The sequence below is a fragment of the Cydia amplana genome, chromosome 2 (genome assembly GCF_948474715.1).
Source record: "Cydia amplana chromosome 2, ilCydAmpl1.1, whole genome shotgun sequence".
NCBI classification, from domain to species: domain Eukaryota; kingdom Metazoa; phylum Arthropoda; class Insecta; order Lepidoptera; family Tortricidae; genus Cydia; species Cydia amplana.
The window spans coordinates 12,486,014-12,505,449 of NC_086070.1; the positions used below are offsets into that span (position 1 = coordinate 12,486,014).

A 19,436-nucleotide genomic window follows, 5' to 3' on the forward strand; every position below is an offset into this window, starting at 1 on the left:
AGACGAATCGTACTAGCCCCAACTCGATGGGGTTATAGCGTTTTATTACGGAGTTCCTATGGCAACTGTTCAGTGCCATCATCAGACCCCGGATACCATCTAAAGACAAAGTACTCGTCAAGACGAATCAAACGAGCCCAAACTCGATAGGGTTGCGACGTTTCATTCCAGAGTTCCTATGGCTACCTTCCAACTTCATCATCAGATTAGCTCCATATCATCATAATATTGCATTGTCACCTAAAATTTTCATTTACTAAAAGGGTAACATATAATATATGTTACCGTAAAATTGCACTAAGGTTATATATATATATATATATATATATATGTCGGAGCGAGACACCAGAAAGACGTATTGCAGCATTACAGTTCATAGTTAGACGCCTGTATAAAATCGATTAGCAATGTTTGGCGTATTGTTGAACTAAAATGACAGGTAGAAGGCTTTGGAACGTCAAGATGTGTACCTATCTTGAGTGAACGTAGGCACGGGCAGGCATTTTTGTCGTTATGTTGGTAGACTGGTCAGGCAGGTTTACCAACTTGAATTGGAGGCGGGAGCGGTTGGCTCCGCCGCTGGAACTGACTTCCTGCTTCTTGATCGGACCGCGCTAGAGATCGGACGTTAGCCAAGCTCGTGCCTAATTCGCTACGTTCCTGAAGGCTTACACCTGAAGGATTATTCTGAAAGCTTATAGATTCTCACGTTGTTTAACCGTTTAGCTAAGTGTTTTATTCCAAGTGTTATTTTGATTTCTTATGTGCCTTTAGAAGCTTACTTTTGTAAAATAAAGAAACTATGTGTTGTTTTGAAAAGATATGTCCCGCCGAGTTTGTTGCCGTGTTAAATCTTCTCGGGTCAGCGGTGTAGGGTTGGAGCCGGTGTAGTTTGACTTGAATAAAGATTTGAACGGATTTATGCGATCTTTTTATTTACAAATAAATCCTTTTAAAACTAAATAGCAATTAGTTATTTTTATCGCTTAGTCCTAAAATATGGTAGGCACTAGTATGGTTAACAAGTCCGAATGTTTATTTCATGCGTTAGTAGCATACCTATTATTTTGGCTGTGAAGTAAAACATCTAGGTACTACCCCCACGCGCCCACCGCCATCGGGACCATCCTTCGCCGACATATATATAATATAACCTTATGCAATCATCATCACCATGCAATATAATTTTCACCTCAGCAGTTCGAACAAGGGTACTTTGCTACTTAAAAACAGTGAGCAATATCGCATTTTGCTCACTGAGTGAGACAAAATGAGCAAAATGCGATTTTGCTCACTGTTTTTAAGTAGCAAAGTACCCTTGTTCGAGCTGCTGAGGTGAAAACTTAATTGTTGGTATTTCTTAAGAAAACATGAGTGAATAGGTAAGTGATGAAGAAGGAATACATTTTTCGGGTTCTCTAATATGTTCTCACTGCTGAGGTGAAAAGTTTTGTGAACTACACGAGATCAAAGTTATTTACATCTCGTGCGCTTTTGAGTCCCTTACTACGCTCAAGATTCTAAATTCGCTACGCTCGTGAATCTATTATAGAATCTTTCGCTTGCACGGGACTCAAAATAAGCACTCGAAGAAATATCAAACTTTGATCTCTTGTTGTACAAATAACTATTATATGAATACATGGTTGGTAAGTATAATAAACGAATATATCAAATTTACCGAAAGTTTTATTTTAACCCAACTAAAGTTCTAAAGTTACGCATATTTTGTTGCGAAAGTATCAATACTGTTTAAGACGGTCGCGTTGTTTCAAGCAGGGGCCGGCGTTCGGTTACTGTGTAAATGTCGTATCTTCGCGCGTTTTCAAATCGACTACGGCCTCTCAGTAGGCCGTGAAAGACTTACAGTACGCACGCGACTTTTTCGGCGGAATGGCTAAAGTCAGATTTTCACTAGATCGCAGACGGTGACCGCTAACAGTAGCCAGAAAACTAAATCTCTCTGATAGATACGTAGGGGATGCGGGATTAAATAACACGTTAAAGAGTAATGACAGAACATGCACATCCCTACGACGACGTATCGGAAGCCAGCCAAGCTGCGAGCGGAAGGCAGACACGCGATCGTACTTACGTAACCCGAATATATATCTAATGCAGACATTTTGCAAGCGCTCTAGCTTGTCAAGCAGCCCTTGCAAGCCCTTGTTTTATGTTATGAGCCCTTATTCTTTAGAGCGAGCGTTCACCGATTGTGCGAAATAACACTCTCGATAGATGGCGTTAGCGCTCGGTACGCGAGCGCCGGCAACGCTAAGCGCGTTTCAACGCAGACAAGTATAATTTTGATACTTTTCAACTTAATTGCAAGTAAATTCATTTTAACGTTATATTGGCACTCTTTATTATTACAAAATACAAAATACAAAATTTTTATTTCGTTACCAGGCATATGAAACATATAGGATAATACAAATCAGATTCACTTAAAAATATTACAATTTGCTTAGCAGTAGCCCTCACACTAGGTCAAGCCTGTGTCGTGAGGACTCTAGGAAATTCCAGTAGATTTATCAATAAGATGATGCGACAAAAAATACAGATAAAAAAACGAGTTTACAAATATAAATGAGCTAATATAAATTAAACTATTTTTAAAAACTAACAAACAATCTATATTTTTATTATTATTATAAACTTATGGTATAAGCTGTGCGAGCGTGGGAGTGTGTGTGAGTGTGTGTGTGTGTGTGTGTGTGTGTGTGTGTGTGTGTGTGTGTGTGCGTGTGTGTACGTGAAAGAGAGATGTTGTGTTTACTGCAAAGGCTTTAATGTATCTTCTGTTGCCTGGTACGAGAGAGAGATTAACCACATACGAACAATGGTCTGAAATTCTTTAACTGTCATATCTTGTACATTGAAGAGTTTTGATATATGGTTATAAATAAACGGATGGAGGAATTGTGGGAAGCGTCTTGCATAAGGCGTTCTCGTCTTATTTTGAGGGACGCGGAAGATCCTTTTACTGCGGAACGATGCGAAACCGGGAGAATTTAATGTGTTTCGATGCATTATCGTGGCTACCTTAAGAATAAACAACTGGCGGACTGAGAGAGTGTTAGTTTCGGATAGCAGTTGGTTTGTTGGGAATTGGAAGGGCTTCTTGTGCATTACTTTTAATACTGACCTTTGTGCCCTTTCTATGCTAAGCATCGCTGTAATACCTGCCCCACCCCAGACCGATATACAGTATCCCAGGATAGACTGACATAAAGTCACATACACTAGTGTTAGGACCCGCTGATCAGCAGAGTTGCGGAGCAGGCGCATTACATACGTGAGCTTCCTTACACGATTAGAGAGAGTTGCTATATGGTGTTTAAAGGAGAAATGCTGATCGATATCCACGCCTAAGTAACGCACGCACTCCACGCGGCCAATCGAGTTCACTGATGGGTCCGTCGACAGCGAGTTAGATGAACCGTTAATATATAGTGACGTTAGATGATTTGGTTCAGAGGCCTTGGTTTTATGGAAGCAGATGTATTTTGTTTTATTGATGTTCAGGGAGAGTAGATTGTTGTCTAGCCAGTCTTTCAGGGTATTTATTCCTGCTTCTGCTTTTTGTAGGGCGTCTTGCCATGTAGAGCCATAGTATAATGCCGCTGTATCGTCAGCGTAACATATGAGATCACCTGTAGAAGCACTGACTGAGAAAATGTCGTTCATGTAGATGATGAATAACGTAGGGCCTAGTACGCTGCCCTGGGGAACCCCGAAAAGAGTTGGCAAGTCGTCACTCAGATCGTTTCCGATCTTAACACTTTGATACCTGCCCGTGAGATAGCTCCGGATCCATTGGAGTGGACGTCCCCGGATACCGTAGTGCTCCAACTTCCTAAGAAGTATCGTCACGGACACAGTGTCGAACGCTTTGGCGAGGTCGAGGAATACTCCTACACACTTTAAGCCATTATCTAAAGCAGTGGTCACTTTCCTGGTTAGGTGATCAACTGCATTTTCAGTTGATTTGCGGCATCTGAAGCCATATTGAGAGTCCGAGAGCAAGGAGTATCGCTCCAGGAAATTGACCAGGCAACGATTAACAATTTTTTCCAGTATTTTAGAAAATATTGGCAGAAGCGAGATAGGCCTATAGTTCTCGGGGACGTTTTTTGGTCCATTTTTGTAAATGGGAATGACTGTCGCCCTCTTCCAAACGGCTGGAAATATCCCGGTCTTAAGGCTTAAGTTATAAATAAAAGTAAGCGGGCTAATTACATTGGATTTGATTGCTTTAAGTAGCGCGGGTCTCACGTTATCAATTCCAGGGGCGCTATCATTCTTCAATAGACCTATGAGCCTAGACACTTCGTTCTCGTCAGTAGGATGCAGAAAGAATGAGCGAGTTGAAGCGGCAGTCTGATTCAATCTATATGAGAGTGAGACTTCTGTTTTATTTAATCTTGAGAGTATATTGTTGGCTAAAGTTTTACCTACATTTGCAAAGTAGTCGTTGCTGTGGTTTAATGCTTCTTTAGTAGTAGGTTTAATTTTGGTTAATTCCACGGACTTTGACGTGCTTTTTGGGTAATCCGCGATGTTTTTAATAGTTTTCCAGAGACCTTTTGGGTTGTGTTTATTTTGTTCAAGCTGTGATCGGTCATGAGCATTTTTCAAACGGTGTAGTAAGTTTGTGAGAAAGTTCCTATACCTTTTATATACTAGTAGCCGCATGGGGTCTTCAGGATGCTTTCTCGACTCCAGATGCAAGCGATCGCGATGTTTTTGACATCTAATGAGGCCTGGCGTAATCCATGGCTTAAGATTGTATCTGCTTCTACTAATCCGCACTTTTGATGTGTGTTTCTTTATAGCAGTATTCAGTATCTTTTGGAACTCCTCAGCGGCCAAATCAGGGCTATTTTGTTTGGTTACGGGAGACCAGTCCACCTCTTGGAGTTCTGAATTAACGGCATGGTAATCAGTTTTTAACATGTATCGATTTCGGTCATTAGGATTTTTCGTACCAGTTGCCATAGCAACTATTACAATATAATGATCTGTGATATCCGTCTTACAGACTAAACCAATTGAATTAAACGATTTCGATTTAACGAATATGTGGTCAAGACAAGATTCGCGCCGGGTGGGCTCTGAAATTGCTGGCCGAAGTCCCGATTCAGCCATGAAACAAAGGTAGTCGTTAGTTTGGTGGTCGGATGTGTTCAGGATATTAATGTTAATATCACCGGCGACTATAATAACAGAGTTACGTTCGATTGTATTAAGCGCATTATCTAGATGATAGATGAATTTTGAGGTTTGAGTGAAAGATGGAGACCGGTATATACCGAGGACCGTGATGGAATTGGACAACTTAATGATGAGGCATTCCCCTTCTTCGAAAAACGGCTCAATAACAGTAGCGTTCCAGTTTTCCCTGACATAGGCTACAACGCCGCCAGCACGGTTAAGATTGTTTTTTGTCAAGTACATTGAGTAGCCTGGAATCTGTGCTGGTTGCACTTCCGCTCCTAGCTAGCACTCTGTTAATACAATTACATCTATATTTATATCGAGTCGCTGTAGTCCTACTAAGAAGGAGTTAAAGTTATGGTGGATACTTCGTATGTTAAAGGCAAGCACCTTAAGATTGTGAGCGGTTTGTATTGAGTCTTTGCAGGTCTCCAAGCAGCTGTGAACCTGACATTCTATTGATAGAGTTTGATCTACATCATTTGCAACATTTTCGTTACCTATTATAACGTTTCACAATCATATATAAGTCTAAATTAACGCTAGAGTTTAAGAATGACAGGTTCCAATTGGTAGTTAGAGATGTGTGTATCATTTTACGTAAGTATGGGTTGAGTGTGATGATCGAGTGGAGTGTATAGAGTGAATGATTGTGCGCACAGGTTATGATAGATGAACATAGTAAAAAGTAAGGGCTGTATACAGTTTTATCTACATAATTTAAGCATATCTGGCTACAGAGTACATTTGAAAATATCGTTGTTTTTAGTACATAAAAAAGTGATAACAGATTAGTTAGTATTAGCGGCAGCAGTATATTCCTGGGCATCCGATGTGACGGCCGATTGCGCTGAGTCAGTATCGAGTTGTTGCTCCATAGAAAGGTCCGAGTTGGCTGGTCCCACCCGCAAGTCGAGTTCAGGCAGCGATCGTATTTGCAGTGCCGGTTTTCCCTCCGCTTTACAAGCTTTTATTTAGTTTCACCTGTCCCGTTGTCTGTAATCAAATCTTGCAAGTTAAATTTCAAAGTGGATCACCACTTCCCGGTTTCCGATTGAGCTGAAATTTTGCATGCATGTATAAATCGGATGCCAATGCAATATTATGGTACCATCGAGCTGATCTGACGATGGAAGTGGCCATAGGAACTCAGTGATGAAACAACGCAACCTAATTGTGTTAGGGGTTTGTAGAATTGTCTCGATGAGTTGTTTGTCGTAAGAAAAGTACAGTCAGCGATAAAAGCTTGTACCAAAAATGAAATTTTTGTCAAAAACTTATTTTATTTTATAAGCATGGCAGTAGTCAATAGAGTGTATGTGTTGAGATAATATACATGTCGGCGGCTGATCGTAAGATCAGGCATATCGCGGTGTGGTGCGATAGTGTGTTACGTTACGGCATTTAATTAAACAGAGAATTGCAGATTACATTGTCATAATGTCGCATCGCTATTTTAAAGCTGCCGCCCGTGTAGTTTTCATGGCTCCTCTACACGATGGGCCAGCGCTGGGCCAATGAGTTGGCCATACCGCCATACGATGGTTGGAATGGCTCCTCTACACGATGGGCCAGCGCCAGCCACTCCAAGGGACGCATTTATGCGTTAGAGGGAGCAAGTGATATTGCTATCTCATTCTACCGCATGGCTGCGTCCCTTGAAGTGGCCGGCGCTGGCCCATCGTGTAGAGGAGCCAGAACGCAACTACATGATGGCGACATTCAGTTGTGATCTATCCGGTTTCCAAGATGGACGTGGAAGCATTAGTCGTTGCAGCAATTTATCTTTACGCCACGTACCAATATTTTCTTCAAGTAATTAAAAAAAAAATGGCGTAGAAGCTGCAGGAGTTTTTTGATGATACATACTTCCCGAAAAAAATGAATGTTAGATTTTTTTAAAGAATTAAATTAATTAAATATCTTTTTTAATTTCATGTTACCATACAATTTGCTTCGATTATTTTAGATCATATTATAATTTTGTTAATAGCTTACCAACATAGCTGTGCAAATTGTGCAGTGTAGGTACTTAATATGTATAGTTAGATATGTCTAGTTTGTAGCTTTCTAATAGACCCCGAAGGCTAATTCTATTGTCTATTGTTAAGAAAAACCGCTCGTGCCACGTGCCACAACCACCTGCATAAAAAATCGGTACTTCGGTTACTGAGTGCCGGCGAGTCGAACGCTACAGAACCAGTCTAAAATGTGTCATCGAGATGCGTAACAAAGGCGCGTTATCGGAGAGCGCACCTACACTGGTTTTTTGAGCGTTGGACTAGCCCGCGCTCAGGAGCCAAATAGAATACTTAGGACCCTTTTTTGCAGGTAAGTAGCACGTGCGGTTTTACTGAACAATAGACAATAGGATAAGCCTTCGGGGTCTACTAGAAAGCTACAAACTATATCTAATATTCATTTATTTAACGATTAGTATATGTATCTGCTCTCTACACGTTGGCCCATCATATTGGACCACTAGATTGGGCCAACGTGTAGAGGAACCATCAAAGGAGGCGGCGCCTAGGCATCGTTTGTGTTGTACCGCTGGCCTATAGCGAGCAAGCCGATCCGTTTAAAGCATGCCGACTAACGTTGCAAACTCGACTGTATTATAGTAGACTAAAGTTAAAATTAACGGCATTTTGAAAAGAAGCCGCGTTCGAGTGCCACTTGTTCAGTGTTGCCAACTTGGCATAAATGATGCCTGATCTGGCATATTTTCACTCGCTTTGGCACCTAAATTTTACATTTAGCATCTGCCATATTTTTTAGCATAATTTAGTCTAAGCCAAGTTTGCACCAACTTGGCAGCAACAATATGCGCCATCGCCCTATGTGGTTCATATTTTCATATGAATTTTGACTTTCGTGGGCAGATGGACGTCGACAGATATATGTATGTATAATTTTTTTTTATTTTTTCGTTGAATTGACATATTTCAGTTCCGTTTTGCAGATTTGGCGAAAATTGACCCATCTGGACTGGCCTTCACTGATCTTGTAAGGCCTTACATAAATTTAGCCAAATTTCTGTTTTGCTATTTTGCTGGGATGGGACAACAGTCGGCATTTTAGTCCTAGCAGAGGGCCTACCACGAACGTCGATAACGAAAATTTCGAGCAACTACCTCTTTTACTCCAATTACCTAAGGCGTAATTAGATTGACAGAGATAGTTGCTGGAAATTTTCGATGTTCGCGGTTATACGCCGCTTAAACGGATAAGCTTTGCTCGCATTTTGAGCTCACTTGGTCAGTAATAAGGCTGGCCACAGACGCACGGAATTTTTCGTACGGAATGACAGGTGCAAACGAGACATGTATAGTTATGTGTATAGCGACGTCCCGTTCACACTGGGGGCCGATTTTTGAATTTCGACCGCTCGATTTCGTGTATTTCGTTCCACTACTAGGCATATAAATTCTACTAATAGAATTGAAAACGAGTGGTCAGTACCACTCGATTCCAAATTTCTATCACTCGATTTTCAAAAATTAGAGTTTCGCCGTTTTCCACCGATTTTCGAGTGCCAAAATCGAATGATCGAAATTCAAAAATCGGCCCCCAGCACAGCGCCATCTGTTGTATACTTCAGCTTTAACTACGTGGCCGGCCACGTAGTTAAAGCAGTATACAACAGATGGCGCTGTGCTGTGTTCGATCGGAATTGTATGCATAAATCGCATAAGCTTATCGTTTTAAACAGCCCTTCGGCTCTAGCAAAGATATATGTAACTCCGTATAAGAATAAATAAAGTCTAAGAAAAAAACGTGCCTCGGAAATCAAGAAAAGTCATTCTCGAATAGATGGCGCCATACCTTTGGCCTATTCTCGGCTAGAAGGCGTTGACACCGTTTGATATTTAAAAATTTGAACACATATCAGGCAAAGAACATGGGTCAGTATGGAACAATAAAAATTAAAAATCATTTATCCGTACACATATTTTGATTAATTTATACATTTTCAATTTTATTTTAAGTTTTAATCGTGTGTCGATAGATGGCAGTAAATGTACCGTGACTACAAAATTTACTATGGCAATAGCCCTCTATGCTCTAAAAAGGAAAACAATCGGACACAGATATTGACAATATTAAACTGTGTTGAAAAAAACCGGCCAAGTGCGAGTCGGACTCGCGTTCCAAGGGTTCCGTACATTACCCAATTTTTAACAATGTATTTTTATGAAACGCGAGAGAATTGTCGTTTAAAACCCCGTAGGGATTCAAAATGTACGTAATTAGTCCGACTCACGCTTGACTGCACATTTCTAATAGGTTTTCTTGCCATCTATAGGTAACGAACTATTTTGTATAGACCCAGTAGTTTTAAGCTTTAGTCAAAATTTGTTAGTACAAAGCCCAAAGCAACACGGCAGTGGAAAGTCGTAATCATAGGTGTCTAGAATAATGCTGTCATTGTACATATTGGTATCGCTTGATCCGATCATATTGGTATTGGTTCCGTACCCAAAGGGTAAAACGGGACCCTAATACCAACTATTACTAAGACTCCGCTGTCCGTCCGTCTGTCACCAGGCTGTATCTCGTGATCTGTGATAGCTAGACAGCTGAAATTTTCACAGATGATGTATTTCTGTTGCCGCTATAACAATAAATACTAAAAACAGAATAAAATAAAGATTTAAGTGGGGCTCCAATACAACAAAACAAACGTGATTCTTAACCGAAGTTAAGCAACGTCGGGCGAGGTCAGTACTTGGATGGGTGACCGTTTTTGGTACACACTTTTTAAAAAATTCGCAAACAAGTTACGCGTCGGATCCTAACGATTTGATATACTGAACTAACGTGAACTAACGAATATCTATCGATTCTAATTGAAAGAAACCATAAAATCGATTATGGGGCGGTAGCGTGAAGTTGACCGCCCCACTTATGTTATTTTTTTTTAATACGTAATGTAGTCGGATCCTAACAATTTCACATACTGAACTAACATGAACTAACGACTACATATCGATTCCAATTGATAGGAACCATAAATAAAGTTTTGGAGCGGAAGACGGTGTTGGCGCTATCCCCTACTTTAAAAAATTCGCACACAAGTTATGTGTCGGATCCTAACGATTTAATATACTGAACTAACGTGAACTAACGATGAACTAACGATATAGATATGCCATTTGCGGGCGCTCGATGTGGGGCGGTCAACTTCACGTGAAGCTGACCGCCCCACAAAATTGAAAAAAAAAAATACTTAGAATCGGATCCTAACGATTTAATATACTGAACTAACGTGAACTAACGATTATCTATCGATTCTAATTGATAAAAACCATGAAATCGATTTTGGGGCGGTAGCGTGAAGTTGACCTCCCCTCTTTTGTTTAAAAAAAAATCGATGTTGTAGCCGGATCCTAACGATTTAATATACTGAACTAACGTGAACTAACGACTACATATCGATTCCAATTGATAGGAACCATAAATACGGTTTTAGAGTGGAAGACGGTGCTGGCGCTATCCCCTACTTTAAAAAATTCGCACACAAGTTATGCGTCGGATCCTAACGATTTGATATACTGAACTAACGTGAACTAACGATGAACTAACGATATTGATATGCCATTTGCGGGCGCTCGATATGGGGCGGTCAACTTCACGTGAAGCTGACCGCCCCACAAAATTGAAAAAAAAAAAATACTTAGAATCGGATCCTAACGATTTAATATACTGAACTAACGTGAACTAACGATTATCTATCGATTCTAATTGATAAAAACCATAAAATCGATTTTGGGGCGGTAACGTGAAGTTGACCTCCCCACTTTTGTTTAAAAAAAAAAATCGATGTTGTAGTCGGATCCTAACGATTTAATATACTGAACTAACGTGAACTAACGATGAACTAACGACTACATATCGATTCCAATTGATAGGAACCATAAATACGGTTTTAGAGTGGAAGACTGTGCTGGCGCTATCCCCTACTTTAAAAAATTCGCACACAAGTTATGCGTCGGATCCTAACGATTTGATATACTGAACTAACGTGAACTAACGATGAACTAACGATATTGATATGCCATTTGCGGGCGCTCGATATGGGGCGGTCAACTTCACGTGAAGCTGACCGCCCCACAAAATTGAAAAAAAAAATACTTAGAATCGGATCCTAACGATTTAATATACTGAACTAACGTGAACTAACGATTATCTATCGATTCTAATTGATAAAAACCATAAAATCGATTTTGGGGCGGTAGCGTGAAGTTGACCTCCCCACTTTTGTTTAAAAAAAAAATCGATGTTGTAATCGGATCCCAACGATTTAATATACTGAACTAACGTGAACTAACGATGAACTAACGACTACATATCGATTCCAATTGATAGGAACCATAAATACGGTTTTAGAGTGGAAGACGGTGCTGGCGCTATCCCCTACTTTAAAAAATTCGCACACAAGTTATGCGTCGGATCCTAACGATTTGATATACTGAACTAACGTGAACTAACGATGAACTAACGATATTGATATGCCATTTGCGGGCGCTCGATATGGGGCGGTCAACTTCACGTGAAGCTGACCGCCCCACAAAATTGAAAAAAAAAAAATACTTAGAATCGGATCCTAACGATTTAATATACTGAACTAACGTGAACTAACGATTATCTATCGATTCTAATTGATAAAAACCATAAAATCGATTTTGGGGCGGTAGCGTGAAGTTGACCTCCCCACTTATGTTTAAAAAAAAAATCGATGTTTTAGTCGGATCCTAACGATTTAATATACTGAACTAACGTGAACTAACGATAAACTAACGACTACATATCGATTCCAATTGATAGGAACCATAAATACGGTTTTAGAGTGGAAGACGGTGTTGGCGCTATCCCCTACTTTAAAAAATTCGCACACAAGTTATGCGTCGGATCCTAACGATTTGATATACTGAACTAACGTGAACTAACGATGAACTAACGATATTGATATGCCATTTGCGGGCGCTCGATATGGGGCGGTCAACTTCACGTGAAGCTGACCGCCCCACAAAATTAAAAAAAAAAATACTTAGAATCGGATCCTAACGATTTAATATACTGAACTAACGTGAACTAACGATTATCTATCGATTCTAATTGATAAAAACCATAAAATCGATTTTGGGGCGGTAGCGTGAAGTTGACCTCCCCACTTTTGTTTAAAAAAAAAAATCGATGTTTTAGTCGGATCCTAACGATTTAATATACTGAACTAACGTGAACTAACGATGTACTAACGACTACATATCGATTCCAATTGATAGGAACCATAAATACGGTTTTAGAGTGGAAGACTGTGCTGGCGCTATCCCCTACTTTAAAAAATTCGCACACAAGTTATGCGTCGGATCCTAACGATTTGATATACTGAACTAACGTGAACTAACGATGAACTAACGATATTGATATGCCATTTGCGGGCGCTCGATATGGGGCGGTCAACTTCACGTGAAGCTGACCGCCCCACAAAATTGAAAAAAAAAAAAATACTTAGAATCGGATCCTAACGATTTAATATACTGAACTAACGTGAACTAACGATTATCTATCGATTCTAATTGATAAAAACCATAAAATCGATTTTGGGGCGGTAGCGTGAAGTTGACCTCCCCACTTATGTTTAAAAAAAAAATCGATGTTGTAGTCGGATCCTAACGATTTAATATACTGAACTAACGTGAACTAACGATAAACTAACGACTACATATCGATTCCAATTGATAGGAACCATAAATACGGTTTTAGAGTGGAAGACGGTGTTGGCGCTATCCCCTACTTTAAAAAATTCGCACACAAGTTATGCGTCGGATCCTAACGATTTGATATACTGAACTAACGTGAACTAACGATTATCTATCGATTCTAATTGATAAAAACCATAAAATCGATTTTGGGGCGGTAGCGTGAAGTTGACCTCCCCACTTTTGTTTAAAAAAAAAATCGATGTTGTAGTCGGATCCTAACGATTTAATATACTGAACTAACGTGAACTAACGATGAACTAACGACTACATATCGATTCCAATTGATAGGAACCATAAATACGGTTTTAGAGTGGAAGACTGTGCTGGCGCTATCCCCTACTTTAAAAAATTCGCACACAAGTTATGCGTCGGATCCTAACGATTTGATATACTGAACTAACGTGAACTAACGATGAACTAACGATATTGATATGCCATTTGCGGGCGCTCGATATGGGGCGGTCAACTTCACGTGAAGCTGACCGCCCCACAAAATTGAAAAAAAAAATACATAGAATCGGATCCTAACGATTTAATATACTGAACTAACGTGAACTAACGATTATCTATCGATTCTAATTGATAAAAACCATAAAATCGATTTTGGGGCGGTAGCGTGAAGTTGACCTCCCCACTTTTGTTTAAAAAAAAAATCGATGTTGTAGTCGGATCCTAACGATTTAATATACTGAACTAACGTAATCTAACGATGAACTAACGACTACATATCGATTCCAATTGATAGGAACCATAAATACGGTTTTAGAGTGGAAGACGGTGCTGGCGCTATCCCCTACTTTAAAAAATTCGCACACAAGTTATGCGTCGGATCCTAACGATTTGATATACTGAACTAACGTGAACTAACGATGAACTAACGATATTGATATGCCATTTGCGGGCGCTCGATATGGGGCGGTCAACTTCACGTGAAGCTGACCGCCCCACAAAATTGAAAAAAAAAAATACTTAGAATCGGATCCTAACGATTTAATATACTGAACTAACGTGAACTAACGATTATCTATCGATTCTAATTGATAAAAACCATAAAATCGATTTTGGGGCGGTTGCGTGAAGTTGACCTCCCCACTTTTGTTTTTAAAAAAAATCGATGTTGTAGTCGGATCCTAACGATTTAATATACTGAACTAACGTGAACTAACGATGAACTAACGATATAGATATGCCATTTGCGGGCGCTCGATGTGGGGCGGTCAACTTCACGAACATAAACATGAGCACCTTGAAAAAGGTATAACAATCGTTATTATTTGAAGTCGGTTATAAAAGCTAATATCTTAATGATGTCTTGTGAAGAAATAATTACATAGCGACATTAATATACCGACAAGTTATCGATACTGTCATATGAACATTTTGTCAAGCCCTAACGTAAAGTAACAGGTTATGTTTTTACACAAAATATTTTAAATTATAGACTAATATGATAAAATATTAGCACACAAAGGAAGAAAAACTTATAATGAACTGTATAAACCGGCTTCTTACACTTTTTACGCTGTTAATTTGACAAAATATCGCTAAGAAAATTTCGCTCGGAATATCATAAATCCTCTGAAATGAGTATTTGCTTGGATTATTTGGCCCTGTGATACTGAAATCCAGCACACTACAAGACACCATCTTCACTGAATTACTTTATTTAATACTTTTCGTTCTAATCTGTGTATATTTTTCAATTTGAAAATTACCGTGATACGCTCTTGGCCGTCTGCGGCCGTCATCAAACTCAAAAGTGGTCACGTTTTCTCATTGGTAGTCTGACTCTTTCGCACTCATGGGATGTTCATATACGTGGTGATGGCTTCCCTTTCGCACACTTCAGCTGTCTGTCAAGCGCGAGCGCGAAAATGACAAGTCTGTGATTAATATAGAGGATATGTACGTATTATTGATGTCACTGTCATACTGGGATAGGGTATTTGACTACTAGTCAAATCAGTATCTTTTTTCGAACTGTCAATACGATTTGTCACTATGGAATTTATGAAACATACACAATGACGTCACGGTTATGTTAGGTACCTACTATTTATACGATTTTTAGGGTTCCGTAGCCAAATGGCAAAAAACGGAACCCTTATAGATTCGTCATGTCTGTCTGTCTGTCTGTCTGTCCGTCTGTCCGTCTGTCTGTCCGTCCGTATGTCACAGCCACTTTTCTCCGAAACTATAAGAACTATACTGTTGAAACTTGGTAAGTAGATGTATTCTGTGAACCGCATTAAGATTTTCACACAAAAATAGAAAAAAAACAATAAATTTTTGGGGTTCCCCATACTTCGAACTGAAACTCAAAAATTTTTTTTCATCAAACCCATACGTGTGGATAGGTCTTCAAAAATGATATTGAGGTTCCTAATATCATTTTTTTCTAAACTGAATAGTTTGCGCGAGAGACACTTCCAAAGTGGTAAAATGTGTGTCCCCCCCCCCCTGTAACTTCTAAAATAAGAGAATTATAAAACTAAAAAAATATATGATGTACATTACCATGTAAACTTCCACCGAAAATTGGTTTGAACGAGATCTAGTAAGTAGTTTTTTTTTATACGTCATAAATCGCCTAAATACGGAACCCTTCATGGGCGAGTCCGACTCGCACTTGGCCGCTTTTTTATAATATGTATATATTGTGTCTAAAAATAACTTCAGTCTACGTTTCTCAATTAATGGTCCTGGTGCTTTATTTTATGCATGGTGTGAAGTAATTTATTTTAACAGTCAACATCATCATCTTCCTCGCGTTGTCCCGGCATTTTGCCACGGCTCATGGGAGCCTGGGGTCCGCTTGGCAACTTATCCCAGTAATAGACGTGGCTGAGTTTTTACGAAAGCGACTGCCATCTGACCTTCCAACCCAGAGGGTAAACTAGGCCTGTATTGGGAATATTGGGATTAGTCCGGTTTCCTCACGATGTTTTCCTTCACCGACAAGCGACTGGTAAATATCAAATGATATTTCGTACATAAGTTCCGAAAAACTCATTGGTACGAGACAAGTTCGAACCCGCGACCTCCGGATTGCAAGTCGCACGCTCTTACCGCTAGGCCACCAGCGCTGTTAAGTACAGTCAACAGTCAACATCCCTATTTAATAAATGATTTCAAACATTTTACCCGCCCTAGCGAAATGTGTATTTCTTCTAAACCGAGTTTCTCGAGATGGTTAGTGGATAGATAGATAGATAAAAACAAACAAACAGCTGTCACTAAAAACGAATAGCATCATTGAACGTGAGTCAATGTCGTTCATCTCAGTTTCGCCTTAATAGGACCGTATCGAGCTATCCCTCTCAGATTCCATCTTAATGTCGCTCGTATCTCGATTGGTACATCAACCTGTCTTATGTTTTTCTAAATGCACTTTATGTTATTTTTATACGATGAGCAACGTAACACTGCGCGGGTTCTGCATTAAAAAAACTTCTAGTGTTCAAGGTTTCAAACTTTTTAAGAAGAAATACCTAGAATCCTGTTTTATTTTATGCTAATTAGAATACTGACATTATATATTTTGTTATTATACAGACTCATCAGTTTTTATAATAATTACCTATAATTTTATTAGTATTTCATTCGATTTTTTGTATTTGGTTTTAGGATAAAAATCTTCTTTTATCACCGGAATGTTTTAATTTAAACAATATGTTTATGAATACGATTTTCTCGATTCTTTAATTCTTCGCGCTCGTATGGTATCGTGTGGTGGGAACGGTCTAAGAAAGGCCTTCTTAGTAGCTTAATTAATTGGCCATCAGTACCAGGTATGGGCCTTCTGTTCCCATCCCCAGTCACATTATTGTTCGTGTGGGTTTCTGCCACTTATTACTTTCTATTTTGTACTGAAAGGTTTCAATGCATTATTACTTAGGTATATTACCTTATTTTTTTATATTATATATTTTACTACTTTAAAATAATCTCTGTCCCAGTTATCGTTGGATTGGATGTATTTTCCTAGGCACGTTTAATCACGGCACGGCTATTTTTTGATAGTCAGGTTATCTTGCAGTTTAATTTCGCTGAGTTTAAAGAATTAAGACGAGTTGAAATGCCGACTTAAATACCACCCAAAAAAAACTGTGCAGTGTCTTTCCAATGAAGCTTACACAATAACTGCCATACATTGTAGAATATGTATGTATCCGACATAAAAAGGACCCCAATCCCATTTTATTTACCAGTTGTTTAGTGCGTAGTGCGAGTTACTATATTACATAGTTAAAAAGGTAAGTAGAGAATATTAACTTAAAAGTGTAGTAAAGATACCAAGCGAAACAAACCATCTAACTTTGTATGTACTTATGTCCATTGCAGGCTGTTATTACCTGTAGATATAATTATGTCTTATAAAGCTTTGTATTTACTCAGTAATTTGACTGTGTCTGAACAGAGTCAAAGCTCTATACAGAGTTGTTGTTGTTACTAACTCTATAGAGAGTACGAAGGTAGGTAATATGTAATTATAATATTTGGTTTTTGCTTAGGTATATGTAATCATTGTGTAAATAGTGTACATTTAAAACGCCACAATCGTGTGTACACTCTTTATACTACATAATTTCAAGTTATCAGTAACTACAAATTTGTGTGAATCATTTCATATATTAGACATCAACGCAAGAAATTTAAGAACTCTTAGCAACAACCATCAACTTAGGACTCTATGTATAGTAAGGCCGGAAATAACTATGCATTGGCTGTTCTTCTCGTTAAGTATATTGCGTTTCTTTCCGACGACGTACAGAAAAAAAAACAACTCGGCACAAAAAACTCTTTGTAGTACGGCGTGCAAAGTAAAAAAAACGTCATTGAAAGCTCTGTGATTCAGACGTGCTTGTAAATGGCGTCATGTGCGTTGATGCAGAATGAAATCATCGATGACTGAATAGGTAATCTGTTTAAAAGTTCACCATCAATTATTAATTCACGACTTGTTGGTCTTGCACTGTTAGGAATTTTATAAACCTCATAGAACGAATGTCTAAATTAATATTGCATTAACTACCGATATTAAATTATCCTTATCCCAAACAAGGAAAAATACGAGAAAAAAACAAGTTCTCGAGGTAATCAAACTTCCTTCGCGCATCCTTTGACAAAAGATCTATCTTGCGGCTTCTTTGAATGCGTCCGCGCCGTGTCGTACCCCCTCTCGATTCCTCGGAACTATAACCAATCGTCTTTTGTTTGTAAAACTAACAAACCAGTATACAAACATGAACCTTTTTACAATCGTAATATGGATGAAATTCGTAATCCTATCTTTTACGGATCCGGTCGCGTGTTAGTCTAAATTCTGTTTTATAGCCAAAATAATTAAGTGTATAATTCGTCGCGCTTCCGTAGCACCTTTTTTGTATCAAGTAAAGACTAAAGGTAATGTCCCCGGGTATAATAGTTGTTATCACCGTGATAATACAAATAAATATACTGCGTTATACGCCGTGAGTACAGATAAATAATATTGATTCAGTTCTTCAGAGAAATTGTATTGCCTTGTGTGTAGACAATCGTTTTCATTTGTAGCTGTAGATGTACGACTAGTAAAAATACATCGTAATTTTCGTTGAGCAGGAAATTTTATTATATAAGTAGAGTATAGACGTTAAAATATTAATTTATTTTGTGCCCCCCGGGCTGACTCTTATCTGGTCCAACAAATATATTTGGCTATTCAGAGTGGTAACGCAGCTAACATATTTGGCACGTTTAGGCCGGGCAGCGAACAATTCAGGGCTTAACAATTAATTGTTAGAATAGGTATTTTTATATTAATTTTTGGACGAAGCATGTTGTGCTTACTATTTTTTTTTATGTGTAGCAACTATTATTTACATAAATAAATTTATTTTATTGCAGATTGTGCACACTGCTTCAATCTATCCCTCTGAGGTGGTGATAAACATAATTATACCTAACACAGGAATTTCCGCTGCTGCAACCTGCTTTTCGTCAAAATTCCACTCAAAATACACCTAAATAAACCTAAACATTAGGTAGTAATTTTTGTTCGTTTACACAGAAAATAAGCGTACACACTACAGTGAATTGATGTGATTGTCCGTAGATTGATATTCATCGCACGCGCTAGTGCGTGTGATCGATCTTTTGTCATCCTCGTTTGCATGTTGCATCGCGGGACTAGCAATTCGCTGTCTTTGTTTCAGTGAGCATTTACTCATAGCTATGTCCTTATGATCCTTATGTATTTTGTATGAATAAAGGCTTGATTCTATACAAAAAATAAAACAGACTCATTGGGTCGCATAAATGCAAGTACGAGTATGTAATTTCAGAGTCGCCGATAAGAGAAACTTAATCCAGCTTAAACCTACAACTTGAGCCTACTCCCTAATGGCACGAAAAGCAATACGGGAAAATAGAAATAGCGGTCATTTCAAATTAAAAGCAGCAGCAGTC

At 38.8% G+C, this 19,436-nt stretch overlaps 1 protein-coding gene across 1 annotated transcript in view; it reads left to right on the top strand.

Moving 5' to 3' along the window:
• Window positions 1-19,436, top strand: part of LOC134658707 (cadherin-99C) — a 238,510-nt gene that overhangs the window by 53,175 nt on the left and 165,899 nt on the right. The gene's annotated exons all lie outside the window — the stretch shown is intronic.